The sequence below is a fragment of the Hyaena hyaena genome, unplaced genomic scaffold, assembly GCF_003009895.1.
Source record: "Hyaena hyaena isolate Hyena2069 unplaced genomic scaffold, ASM300989v1 scaffold_117, whole genome shotgun sequence".
Lineage (NCBI taxonomy): Eukaryota > Metazoa > Chordata > Mammalia > Carnivora > Hyaenidae > Hyaena > Hyaena hyaena.
Genome location: NW_024080749.1, coordinates 667,413 through 681,539, shown reverse-complemented (window position 1 = coordinate 681,539; position 14,127 = coordinate 667,413). Strand labels below are relative to the sequence as shown.

The following is a 14,127-nucleotide window of genomic DNA, read 5'->3' as shown; positions in this document are numbered from 1 at the left end:
AAACTCGTCCTTCACGATCCGCGAAGCCTCTCTCTGAGGTCCTCCTCGGTCTCGCAGACAGAGCTACAGCGACCTCTCTGGGCTGACTCGTCCCTCCATTCCTGTCTGACGCACAGAAGCACGAACAAGTACAGATGAGTCATCTCAAGCAGCCTGACAGACACAACACAGAAAATATGAGGGAAGTTAGAAGCGAAAATGAAATATAGAAACATGTAGCAGATAGAATGAGATGGGCTTTTAAGCAAAGCAGTTAGTTGATCAAATTTGTTTTTTCAGAACGATTACTTGGGTTTCCAAGGAAAAGAAACCAGAAAGGATTCAAGGTATGTAGTTACTGGAATAACCCAAGTGAGGGACAAAGAGGTCTAGAGTTTAGGGCAATAGTTACAGAAGAAGCAGGGTCACCTGTAGAGCCTTTTCTCAGGTAAAACCAATTGGATGGGGGGGTGGCGGGGGGGGGGGGGGGGGGGGGGGGGGGGGGGGGGGGGGGGGAGGTGAAGATTAATCCTTTGAAGATTAGTATCCACGCTTCCAGGATGTTGGGTGACTTGCAATAGATAGGAGGAAATGAGAAGAAAAGCAGATACAAGGGAGACTGAATGGGGACAGGGCTGGATATTAAGTGTGTGGGAATGACCAGGAGAGATACTCAGGATATTGTCAGAAATACAGGACTGGGGCTCCCAACAGAGCTGTAGGTGTACACATGGATCTTATCACTGCCCCTATCCACATCAGAGTCAAAACCATGGAATCCCTCAAAAATAGTATATTCACCTACAAGAAGAGATGCTACAAAAGTCAGTTAGAAAGCTAAAAAAAGCAATCCCTATCAAACAAATAACACCAGCATTCTTTACAGAGCTAGAACCAAAGAATCCTAACATTTGTATGGAACCAGAAAAAAAAAATCACGAATAGCCAGAGCAATCTTGAAAAAGACAACTGAAGCAGGAGGATGTCAAGCTGTATTACAAAGCTGTAGTCATCAAGACAGTATGGTTCTGGCACAAAACAGACACTCGGATCCATGGAACAGAATAACAGAGAACCCAGAAGCGGACCCACAAACGTATGGCCAACTGATATTTGACAAAGCAGGAAAGAATATCCGATAGAATAAAGACCATCTCTTCAGCAAATGGTGCTGGGAGAACTGGACCGCAACATGCAGAAAAATGAACCTGGACCACTTTCCTACACCATACACAAAAATAAACTCAAAATGGATGAAAGACCTAAATGTAAGACAGGAAGCCACCAAAATCCTAGAGGAGAAAGCAGGCAAAAACCTCTTTGACCTTGGCCACACCAACTTCTTACTCCAGATGTTTCCGGAGGCAAGGGAAACAAAAGCAAAAATGAACTATCAGGACTTCATCAAAATAAGAAGCTCTTGCACAAGTGAAGGAAACAAACAACAAAACTAAAAGGCAACCAATGGAATGGGAGAAGATATCTGCAGATGACCTATCAGATAAAAAGGGTTAGTATCCAAAATCTATAAAGAACTTATCAAACTCAACGCCCAAAAAACAAATAATCCAGTGAAGAAATAGGCAAAAGACATGAGTAGACATCCAGATGGCCAACAGACACATGAAAAGATAGATGCTCAATATCACTCATCATCAAGGAAATACAAATCAAAACCACAATGAAATACCACCTCACACCTGTCAGAATGGCTAACATTAACAACTCAGGCAACGACAGATGTGGAGAAAGGATCTCTCTCTTTTTTTTTTTTACATTTATTTATTACTGAGAGACAGAGCATGAGTGGAAGAGGTGCAGAGAGAGGGAGGCACAGAATCTGAAGCAGGCCCCAGGCTCTGAGCTGTCAGCACAGAGCCCGACGCGGGGCTCTAACTCACAAACCGTGAGATCATGACCTAAGTCTAAGTAACCGACTGAGCCAGCCAGGCGCCCCAGGAACTCTCTTGCACGGCTGGTGGGAATGGAAACTGGGGCAGCCACTCTGGAAAACAATATGGAGCTTCCTCAAAAAATTAAAAATAGAACTACCCTACGACCCAGCAATTGCACTATTTACCCAAGGGATACAGCTGTGCTGTTTCAAAGGGGCATATGCACCCCAATGTTTATAGCAGTGCTATTAACAATAGCCAAAGTATGGAAGAGCCCAAATGTCCATCAACGGATGAATGGATAAAGAAGATGTGGTTTATATATACAATGGAGTATTTCTAAGCAATCAAAAAGAATGAAATCTTGTCATTTCCAACTATGTGGATGAAACTGAGAGGTATTATGCTAAGCGAAATTAGAGAGAAACAAGTATCATATGACTTCACTCATACAAAGAATCTATGATACTAAACAGATGAACATAAGGGAAGGGAAGCAAAAATAATATAAAAACAGGGAGGGGGACAAAATAATGGTGACTCTTAAATACAGAAAACAGACGGAGGGTTGCTGGAGGGGTTATTGGGCGGGGGGGACAGGCTAAACGGGTAAGGAGCCTTAAGGAATCCACTCCTGAAATCATTGTTGCACTATATGCTAACTAACTTGATGTAAATTAAACAAATTATTTTTTTTTTAAAAAAAGGGCTAATAAGGACAGTGTCCTAGAAACCAAGGGCAGACAATGAAAGTCAACAAGGACATTGTCAGGAGTGTCAAAAGCCACAGAGAAAGTAACAAGTAGTTATAACATTAATGTTCAAGTACTTGGCTTGGCCTGGCCTGAAACAGTTTCTCACACTTTCTTATTGTCTTTATCAGGAAATTTCTAAATTATAATTAGTACATATTACTCAACCAGCTAGCTATTCAAATGCATATTTTATCAATAGTAAGTCTGCTCTTCCAGAATTTCTGAGGTCACACTCATAAGCATATACTGGCCATTTTGGGTCAGGTTGTTGGCCTTCCAAAATCTTTCTGGTGTTATGTTCAAATCTCTGAATTCAATTTAATAAGACCTATCTCATGTCCTTTATTGTGCTGGGACACAAAGACTGATTCGTTCAACAAACCATGAGTTTGATCTATATGCTGGGCACTGGGTGCGCATCAGTAGATAAAACACAAAAATACACCTGTCCTCACAGAGCTTTCTTTCTGGTGCAGGGACACATTAAACACAGCTACTGTCCCTTAAAGAGTCCCAAAGAAACACATCATGTTTTAGATAACAAACAGGTTTATTATTTCACGAAACCAATTTGAAATTAATGACAAGAAACACAAAGCTCTAATTAATCACCTACAGTAAACATGCCTGTCCACTGAAATCAGACAATAGAAACAAACACTACTATCTTAAACATACATACAGTCAGCTCTCAGTTATCTGGGTAAATATCAATGCATCGAGAGCAACTCCCTAACACTGACTCATGCTTCTGGGCTATATCCCATCCAATTTTCTACCATGTAATCTTCTAACACATGATATAGTGTAAAAATATACAGTTGAAGACTTCACAAACCAGCTCAAACCGTTACACATGCCAGTTTTACTATGTGCACCACTTTCCAAATGAACTTGCAGAGACATGCTCCCTAAATCCAATACCCTTCAATTCATTTCCCAGAGCCAATTAACCCAAGCTCCTGAAACTCTTCCCAAACTCAATTCATCTCTAAAGCCACCTCAAATGATTAAGCCTCCAAGCACGGACCTACCTTTTCTAAGAGCTCAGTCCCTAAATGTTAAGGATCACAACAGGCCCCTTTTGGTAAAAACTACTGGTATTCCAACCACGTGTACCTTTAATACTGTGTATATGTACTACTGTCCTAGCATATACTGTAAATACTACAAATCATACATAAAAAAAGAAAACCCCAGAAACTCTTAAGAAATAAAGTTTCTAACATGTTCTCCCTGCACCTGAGAGATGGGGTACATACACAGCTGGAACGCGAGGACCCTGCAGGAAAGACTTCATCCTTATTCTGAAGAAACTGAAGCTCAGGGGTTAAGGAATTTGCTGTGCTCAGGAAACTAAAATGAAACAGAACTAGATTTGGGGATTCAAATAAACAGTGTGGTCACAAAGCTCAAGCCCTTCGTCACTCCTCTCTCCCATGCCAAACTCCTTCCTGACACCTGCGGTCCCATGGGCTCCCTCCCTGACCTCACACTGCAAGCCCAGCCAGCTGCTGCCCCTCACAACGCTCCCACCTCTAGTAGCCTAGATAGGACAGGAGTTCCTTTTATTCCTCAGTAAAATAATATACAAGCCAAACAATTTTCATTTCTAAAGAGAGTGCTATCCTGTCTAAAAAAGCATCAGTCTACAAAGGCAGGCTTAGTTTCAGGGTAAATGATGAATACAAAATCTTAAATTCGAGCACATCAGCAACATGAAGAGTTACAATTCGATAGGAAAATGACTTAGGAGAATATCCACTATTGGGGCGCCTGGGTGGCTCAGTCGGTTAAGTGTCCGACTTCAGCTCAGGTCATGATCTCATGGTTCATGGGTTGGAGCCCCACGTCCAGCTCTGTGCTGATGGCTCAGAGCCTGGAGCCTGCTTCCGATTCTCTCTGTCTCTCACTCACTCGCACTCTATCTCACTCTGTCTCTCAAAATAAATAAACAAATGTAAAAAAAAAAGGAAAATATCCACTATGGATACGTAAAAATAATGACCCATGTATTATGGTCCAGGTGGTGTAATTTCAATTAGTGTTAATTCATTTTACATTAAAATTAAGTCAAATACAGTTCTAAGATTAATTAATTCTAGTTCATTCTAGTCATCTATGAACTAAAATAAACTCCATGCTTCATCTTAGAAAGAACTCAACAGGAGGCTTGAAGTCCAGAGATCAGGTCAGTCCCAAATGGGAACAGAGGAATTTCTGGTTGTTTCAGTGTTACAGTGAAAAAAAAAAAAAAAACAAAGTCAAGGTCCAGAATGAGGATTACTGCAATCCTGATGAAAAGTAAAATAAGTAAAAATAAAAAGCCTGTGTGGTTGAACAACTGCTTAGAATGTTGGCCAAAATGATACTGAATATTTTACAACCCAGAAACATCAATGAAGAAAAATGAACTATTACAATTCCACAAAATCAATTTAGAACTGAAATAATATGAAAGATTAAGAAGTATTTCTTTCAGCAGTCAGTGTAGTTAGTATCTAATGAAACCCATGCAAATACCCCAGTGAATTCCAAGTGATTCCAAAATGAACACAGAGAAATGCACAGAGCAAACGAATAAAATTTCAAAGAAACTGGAAGAAACACGGCAGAGATAACAAAAATCCAGAGGCAAGTAAAAGGAAGAGGAAAGGAAGGCAAAAGGAAAAGAACCCTGATGGAGAAGCAGATCAGAACACTCCTGGGTAAGAAAGGATTACAGACACGGATACGGAACTCCAGAAAGGCCGACTCCGCCCGCCATGACATGGGCAGTGCACATCAACAGCCATGGTGACAGGGTTAGAACCATCTTGGGCCAGACCCCCGAGTGCTCTTCCTGTAACAGCCCAGAGCCCCCATGGTCTCTTCGCTTGCTGGTTGCTCAGTCTCCCCTCTTACTCCTAAAACCTTCCATTCATTCAACACTTTCTCAATTGAAAGAATCAATCAATCAGTAAGTTTACACAAGTCATTACTCGTTTTGTTCTCCATCCCTCTGCTTCATGCTTCCCTCTGGGCTGTGATTTATCCGCACAGCTCCCCGAGTCCCCCTCAAACAGCGGATGCCTCAATACTATCGGCCAGTGCTGTTCTTCCCCAACTGCCTTGGACATCCCATTTGAGCACCTTCCTCAAACTCAACTCTTTCTTCAAATCAAACTTATGTCCCCTTTGGCTCGGCTGACCTTCCCCTGCCTGCCCTGACCATATACAGCCATGCTGTCCTCTGTACTGCTCACTCATATTAACCCGCTTTGTATGTATCCTCCTACAGCCTGAACATTCTTGTCTTTAAGAAAAATTTCCTACACCCCCTTAGATGATGTACACTTTATTATATGACAGATTCTCTCACACACTGGTTTCAGAATACCCTGTTACCGCTTACCAAAAAACTACTTCTGAAGGAGAAAAACAAAACAAAAAAGAGGTACAAGGCAACTTTTGGAAGTGATAAATACGTCAATTACCTTAATTGTGGTGACAGTTACACAGGTGTATGTATGTACAAACTCCAACTGTATACATTAAATATGTGCAGATTTTTGTATATCAATTAAAGAGCACAGAAAGGAAGGAGGAAGAAAGAACAAAGAAAAACTGGAAAAGAAAGAGAAGACAGAAGAAGGCAGCTAACACAGGAGGGCAACTGTGTGCCCTGAACTACCAGCCGTTGTCTCCCTTACTGCTCACAATAACTCCGTGAGGGGAGCATTAAAATATTTATGTTAGTTAAAATATTTATGTTAAAGAAACAGAAATGAAAGGCTTAGAAAGGTTAAGGAACCAGCTCAAATTCACACAGCAAGTTTTATACACATGGTTGGCAAGGATTCCTTCTCCACTCAAGGGCAGAGTTGATGATCCAGGATAATTAATGTCTTTAGGAACACCATCTGAGTCATTATCAAGGTCATATTACAAAAAGGTATTTAAAACAAGAGGAGACTCTTAAGTTACTTGAATGAGAAATACACTAGGTCAACCTACTTCAGTGTGCTTTATATACTTTTCCAGAAAATTAAAGCCCAATTCAAATCCTAAATTACTGATGTTAAAATAGGTAATGTCCCTCAATTTTCTACGACTTACAATATCTCTTCTCAATCTCCATTAACTAAAGGTTACAATACATAAGACATTTCTTTGAAGTACATTTGTGTATGCAAAAATAATAATGCTGCTTCAGGAGAGAAGGCAATAATAAAAAATGGGTAACTTAGAATATATTGCATACTCTAAGTTAAAATAGTTAATATTCATTAAGCGCTGACTGTGTGCAGACACTCACTTCCTACAAATCCTTTTAACAATCTACGGGTAGATTCTATTTTGATCCCTATTTTACAGAAGAAACTGAGTCATAGAGAGGTTAAACAAGCTGCCCAAGGTCACACAGCTAATAAGTAGAGCGAGCCAGGACTCAAATCCAAGCAACCTTAACTCCAAGTCCATATTCCGACTTAGAAAATTACAACGGAAGCGGGCACATTTTAGAGAAAAATCATTAAACAAGCACTAAACTACAGAACTGGCCAAATCAAAAGTAGATGGACAAGAATTTCCCAAGAGGAAGGACATAGGAGTTATCCCTACACACATTTATGAAACTTAAAATATTAGGTATCTATGTGCAAAACTGCCTAAGAACAAAAAAAAGAAAAACGAAGGTTAAGAGAAAAGTTACTAAAAAGATTTTAAAGGAAAAGCATCCAATGTGGTCTTGCACTACAACTGTGACAAACAGGAGAACTTTAAGTCAAACAATAACGAGGAGGGAAGTGGAGCTTGGAAAAATGTACAGATCAAGGGAGAGTGAGGATGACTATAGCTTTCAACAGTGGAAGGACACAGGGATGATGGTCAGGATGATGGTCAGGAATACGTACGCTATTATTTGTAGTAACAAATAAAGGGGGGAAAAAGGAAACAACCTAAAGGTCTAGCAACAGAGCAAAGGGGAAATCAAATGTGGTCTGGCCCTGAAATGTCAGGGCACATCGTCACCGTGAAAAGAAATGAACTACACAGACATGTACATACCTACTCTGATGAAATGAGGCAGAGGAAACCACAATGATTAAGTGATAAGGAGTGAAAAATGCATTGCACAATACATACAATACTACCTATGTGATGTTTAAAAACACTTAGTACTATACACTGTTGGGGGACAGTAAAACTGTACAGAAATGCACACAAATAATAAAATTCAGATCACCAAGCTCATGTCTGTGGTTAACTGGAGGATTTGGGGAAGGAAAATGGGTTTCTTTCACTAGATTAAATATTATGAAATACTTTTCAGACATACAGAAAGCAGTTCTATTTTTTTAACAGAAAGAAAAAAAAAAGAACACGGTATTAACAGATTATGGCATTCTAAACTGCATTATATTCCTGATCCAAAAAATTCCAAAAGGGCAATGATAACGATTCCGGAAGAAGAGGATGTATCCGTTAAGTATTCACATTCAAAAAGAAAATTCTAGTTAAATTCTCTCAATTTAGTTTGTTACTCTTTATTTATGTTCTCCTTGTAAAAACAGGGCTGCGGGCAGGGGGGAGGGGAGGGGAGGCAGTAAACTATGTGTAATTAAAATATTGTCCCTAAATGTCATCACAGCTCCTTTCCCGATGTAGTCGTGTCTTCAGAGGGAAGAACCCAGAGAGGAGGCGCAGTGCCTGGACTAACTGCCTGACAGGAGATCCACAGACACTTAAGCAAGTCACTTTAGATCCACTGAGCCTCAATTTCCTCATCTGTGAAATAAGATGAGTTTTAAAAAATCATTAATGGGGCGCCTGGGTGGCTCAGTCAGTTAAGCGTCCGACTTCGGCTCAGGTCATGATCTCACGGTTCGTGGGTTCGAGCCCCGCGTCGGGCTCTGTGCTGACTGCCATCTCAGAGCCTGGAGGCTGTTTCGGATTCTGTGTCTCCCTCTCTCTCTGACCCTCCGCTGCTCATGCTGTCTCTCCTCTCTCAGAAATAAATAAAACATTTAAAAAAAAATTTTTTTTTAATAAAAATAAAAAAGTAAAAAAATCACTGAAATTGAGAAGAAAACAGGAACAGCATCTGACCAGAGGAAGTACTGTAAAGGTCTTGGCTATTAGCCATATTCCAAAGACCATTAGTTTAGAAGAAAAACCAGGCTTTGTACCAGAAAACTATCATAGTAGGTACTTTCTTTTTTTTATATTTTTTTAATGTTTTACCTATTTTTGAGAGACAGAGTGTGAGAGGGGGAGGGGCAAAGAGAGAGGGAGACACAGGACCTGAAGCAGGCTCCAGGCTTTGCGCTGTCAGCACAGAGCCTGATGCGGGGCTCGAACCCACAAACCGTGAGATTATGACCTGAGCTGAAGTCAGCCACTTAACTGACTGAGCCACTCAGATGGCCCTAACTGTGGTTACTTTCTAAGTCAGGTAGGGGGTAGCAACGCTGACCGTCACAGGACAGAAAATTGGACAGCTTTTCACCTCCCACACAGCCAACGTTAGGGGAGCAGGATAAGCATTTCAGTTTTCTCATAGTCTTTGGCATTATTACAGTATCTCCAACGTGTACATGACCGTAGACACGTACCCCTGGACCAAATTCAAGTTAAAACACTCTATTCCCTGGCTCCCTTGTACTCCTGTCAGCCCAACTCATCTTGGAAAACCAGGCTATCCCTCCACGGTGAAGACTCCCCCTTGCCCTCCCCTGCTCCGTCTACACAGTGCAGATTATACCATCCTGCAATACGTCTGCTCTTACACCTTCTTCGCTACGCCACGATGTCCATACGCCTCATTCTCCTCGTGAACCATGAGCACCTCTTTGAGAACAGAGACTAGCAAACATTTTCAAATTCCCAGTGTCTTGCAAGTTAGGCACTAAATACATACATGAATGAATAAATCAATATCCCTATGTATCTTATAACAAATACCTTCACAAACAAGTAGAAACCTGTATTTGGAGGTGGTTTGTCCAAAAGGTTATTTAGGTATCTTCAGTTCTATTCAAGAATTAGCAGATCAGTTGAACCCACTGAACCATCCAGCAATTCTTTATGCCTCAAAGTGGGAAACATTAGAAGTATGTTAAGTAAACATACTCCAGTAAAAACAGAATCTAAACTTTGAAATTAAAGAACTAAGGCATTTAAAATGTCAGGGAAACACTGGGTGGCTCACTTCAGCTCAGGTCATGATCTCACGGTTTGTGGGTTCGAGCCCTGCATCGGGCTGTGTGCTGACAGCTAGCTCAGAGCCTGGAGCCTGCTTTGGATTCTGTATCTCTCTCTCTCTCTCTCTCTCTCTCTCTCTCTGACCCTCCCCTGATCACGCTCGCTCGCTCTCTCTCTCTCTCTCTCTCTCAGAAATAAATAAAACATTTTAAAAAAATAAAATGTCAGGGAAACAAAAGCAGTCTGAAAATTTTCTTATGAAACTAAAAATAGCATGTAGAAAAGATATCACAAGATTTAATGTTTGTATCTCCTTTTTTAGGAGAGAAACTAATCACAAGTCAGATGATAGTACTTTCCTATTAAGATGGATGAAATCAAAACCAAATCACATATTAAATCAATTTCACATGATGCTTCCATAGGAAGGTTTTGTAAAGACCATATCAGTCAGCTAAAAATGGGCTGATTTTTAACTTAACAGTTCTTGGCAATTTTTTGGAAATTGCCAGGGCTCCGCGATAAGATACTGATTCACATCAAATCAGTTCCAGGTCTGCCTTGGGCTACTATAAAAGGGGTGTCCCTCCTCCCAGCGAAAGGGCAGGCCTCACCTGGATCCCATTCCCCTCCCATCTTCTCAGGAACTTGGCACAAATAAGCTAAAACTTTTCTTGCACAAACGAGGTAATACTTTTCTCATCTGCATTCAACCTCTCCCTTCCAAGGAACACCTTCTCATCAGCGTTTAAACTTAAATACTCAATGCCCTCATAGGAGTCCTCACCCCTGCAGGCACAGCTTCGGGCTCTGCCCCCACTTCCCTGGCCACTGCTCCCAGCTCTAACCCAGGGCCCCCGCAGTTCTTACTCTAGTCTCTTCACAGGCAATCTCACCCAGGCTGGTGGGTTCGCCCACCACCTCTACGCTGATGGCCCCGAAACACTACACTAGTAATCACTGGGCATCTCCTCCTCCTCTCAACCTGTAAACTATTAATCACCATGTCTGGCAATTCTACCTCCAAATTTCCTTTTACTCAATATTTCTGCTCATGGTATGAGGGCTCTTAAGAGGATCAAACAGGCTAACGTGATAGTACTCTGAAGGCAGACAGGGGGACTTAAGTCTGAGTGTTAGTATTCATTAAATTTAAATCTCCTTGAAAACCGGGACTTTATCAAATTCATCTTTTTATTTATTCCACATGGCACGCCAAGCAGTGCTGGGCATGCAGATGGCATTCAGTAAACGTACTGCAATGATTTATCTGCACTGGCTTTATACACATTCAACTGAAATATGCATATACTTAACAGCTTGTGTGTCCCAAACCACATAACCATTTTGTCTCCTAAGAGGTGAGAATTTCAAGTGTAACCTACTCTGGTTACCTTTGATAATTAAGATGCTGGCTTTTCTCAAGTGAGGAAACCCTGTCACCTTCGGCCTGGCTTTCCTGAAAACATCCAAATCCTATCAAGTCCAAAGCTCACATAAGATTCTTGGTTCCCAAAGGTTCACTGTGCAAGGGGATAAAGGAAGTGTTACAGGAACATTTAGGCTGTGAGGCAGAGTGCTTCAGAAAGTGCCCCATCTCATTTTCTATCTTGCAGTGTGAGCTAGAGTGATATTCTGGGTGGGAACCAACACCGTGAAATAAAAAAGAACGTTACTGTTCAAAAGTTCTCAAACTCTCGCATTACGTACATTTAATTGCAGACCTAGAACATGACTGTCAAATCTTACCAGATCAATTCAAAAAACTCCCTAATTTCCATCTAAATCACAATCCTCATTATAATCTTCATTCACATGCTACTTTTCCTTCATTGCACTTCTCATAACTTGTAATTATATATTCATCTGTATGATGGTTTGCTTCGTATCTGTTTCCTCCAATGCAGGCAAGGATCATGGCAATTCTGTTCATGGCTATATTCCCAGGACCTTACATGGTGCCTAAAATATAACAGGACTTAAAAGGCTCTTGCTGAGCAATTAATTGAATGAGGAATGGAAGTAGTCATTCAAGCAGAATCAGACAGGGAAAGCACATAAGCAAAGAGAAAGATCCTGAGGCCCTAAAAATCTGACCCCCTGCCCCCCCCACACACACACCAGAGTGGGTATGATTTTCCACTCCTAATTTATCCATCCTTCGTTTCTCCATTCCTGTTTCCTTCCTTCCTTCAGAGGTCATTTTAGACTCAAAAAATATTTCAGCTTTAAATCCCATCCAAACATCTTAATAAATCCAATAACTGAGTCCCAAAGACACCAGGTGACTTGTCCCTTGACCCTTCTCATAAGAGACATTATGAAAAGCCTAAAGAACGAGCCACAGTGACTACAGAAGTCTTAGTCATCCCCAAGGGTAACAACTGCACAGGAAGATGCCAGAAAACAAAAAGATAAAAGTCTGTGCAACTGGCTACCACGTCACAACACCTCTTCCCTGTGATAACCTTCTAATAGGCTCCAGGAGCAATTCTGCTGACAACCTTCAGCTCCCAGGACCAATCTGGGGACACAAACAGGGTTGTGATCGCCACGAGAGGTCTTCAAACTACAGCTCTCGGGCCCGCCTCCCAAAAAAATCCACCGTGGCAAACAGTTCAACCAGCCACCAAGGAGAGGCAGCATAATATAGTGGTTAGATGCAAGAGCTCTGAGTTTTAGACATCCTGGTCTGAGTGCCAGTTTCTCTTACTTGCTGTGATCTGGGGCAAGTTAATGTGTCCACACTGCGGTTTCTCTAGCCGTAAAATGGGAATAGGCACCACCCCAGAGGGCTGTTAACTAGGCGAAGATAACCACGCATCAAGCACTTTGTACAGTGCCCGGCATGTAATAAAGTCTCAATAAATGTCAACTATTTATCATCGTATTCAGCTGTAATCGCTTTCGCAAGGCCTATTCCCCCCGTAGCTTCCATATAATTTTAAAGACGTTGCTCTACCTTTCCCATTTTGGAGGAGCCATACATAATAGCTTTAGAGCACATTTTCTACATCCAGACCATGGGAACCGGTTACGTGTCTCTGCGTCTCAGGTGGCTCACCTACGAAGCGGGCCCGAGAACTCCTCCCCCGCCGGACTGCTGATCGCGAGGGAGTACCACCTCCGCGTTACACATTCTATTACTGGCGTGTAATTAAGACGCACTTACGGAAAAGTAAACCTGCAGCTCTCGACCCCCACCAGCCAGGCGGCCAGAACAAACGCCAAGGTCGACCCCGCTCACCCACCCAATTTCTGCCCGCCGCCTGCAGCGACAGCCACCCCCGCCCGTCCCTCCAGCAGGGTTTCCCGGAATCGCAGGGCTCCGTCCTCGCAGGGACCGCGTCAAGGCCCACCCAAAGGAAGATGCCAGCCTCCCACCCCCACGGAGCCGGTAGGGACCCGGGGCATCGCTCCTCCCCCGGACTGCGCGGCCGCCCGGGTTGCGGTTCCCCCCGCTCACGTGAGCCCTTCGGCCCAGGCCCCGCGTCACCCGCTTCCCGGACCCCACGGCGGCGCCTCCCACCCTGCCCGCCTGCTTCCCCCCCTACGCCGCGGGCCGCCACGCGACCCCGCATCCGCCCGCGCGCACACCCCCGGGGCACACGCTCCGCGGCCTCGGCGGGCACCCGGGACACCCCCGGGCCCTCGCGTCCCGCCCCCAAGCCCGGGCGGCCCTCAGGCCCAGCCCGGCCGCACGCCGAGGCCGCGCCGCCGACCGGCCCCCGCCGCTCCCGCCACTGGCGCCGCACTCACCGCGACGCAGGAGCCCCGGTTCTTCCAGCCTCGGGCCCGCGCAGGCCTGGCTGCGCCCCCAGAGCATTCACGCCCCGTGCCGCCTCCTGGGGATCCCGGCGCGGCCGCCGCGCCCGCTCTGCGAGGGGACGACCGCCTGCTACCGCGGCCGCCGCCGCCGCCGCCTCCTCGTCCCAGCCCCGGCCGCGGCGACAGACGCAGCGTGGCTCGCCGGCGCCGGCAGACCAGCGTCTGTTGAGCCGAACCGTCCGGGACGCGCACCCCCGGCCGGCGCTCGTTGCATATGCAGAGAAGCCGCCGCCCATTGGCCCGCGGGCGGTGGCGCGTGCGGGGCTGGGCCTATCGAATTCCGGCCGGGGAGCGCGGCGCGGTCGGCCCGGGGCGGGACGAGGTTACTACGGGTCATTCGGCGGAGCCGCGGCGGACCGGACCCGGCCGCCACCGGCTCGGGGCGGGGACCCGGTCGGCGGGAGGGATCGGACCGCGGCGGCGGGGGGAGGGGAGGCGGGCCGAGAGGTGGGCGGAGGACAGGCGGATCCAGCGGGGTCTGCAGC

At 44.4% G+C, this 14,127-nt stretch overlaps 1 protein-coding gene across 1 annotated transcript in view; it reads right to left on the bottom strand.

Annotated features, from left to right (window-relative positions):
• ACSL3 (acyl-CoA synthetase long chain family member 3) overlaps positions 1-13,804 on the bottom strand; it is a 71,968-nt gene extending 58,164 nt beyond the window's left edge. Inside the window, exon 1 of the mRNA XM_039236841.1 lies at positions 13,574-13,804. The gene's annotated coding sequence lies outside the window, so the exon portion shown is untranslated. The remainder of the gene's footprint in view (positions 1-13,573) is intronic.
• Between the last annotated feature and the right edge of the window lie 323 nt (positions 13,805-14,127).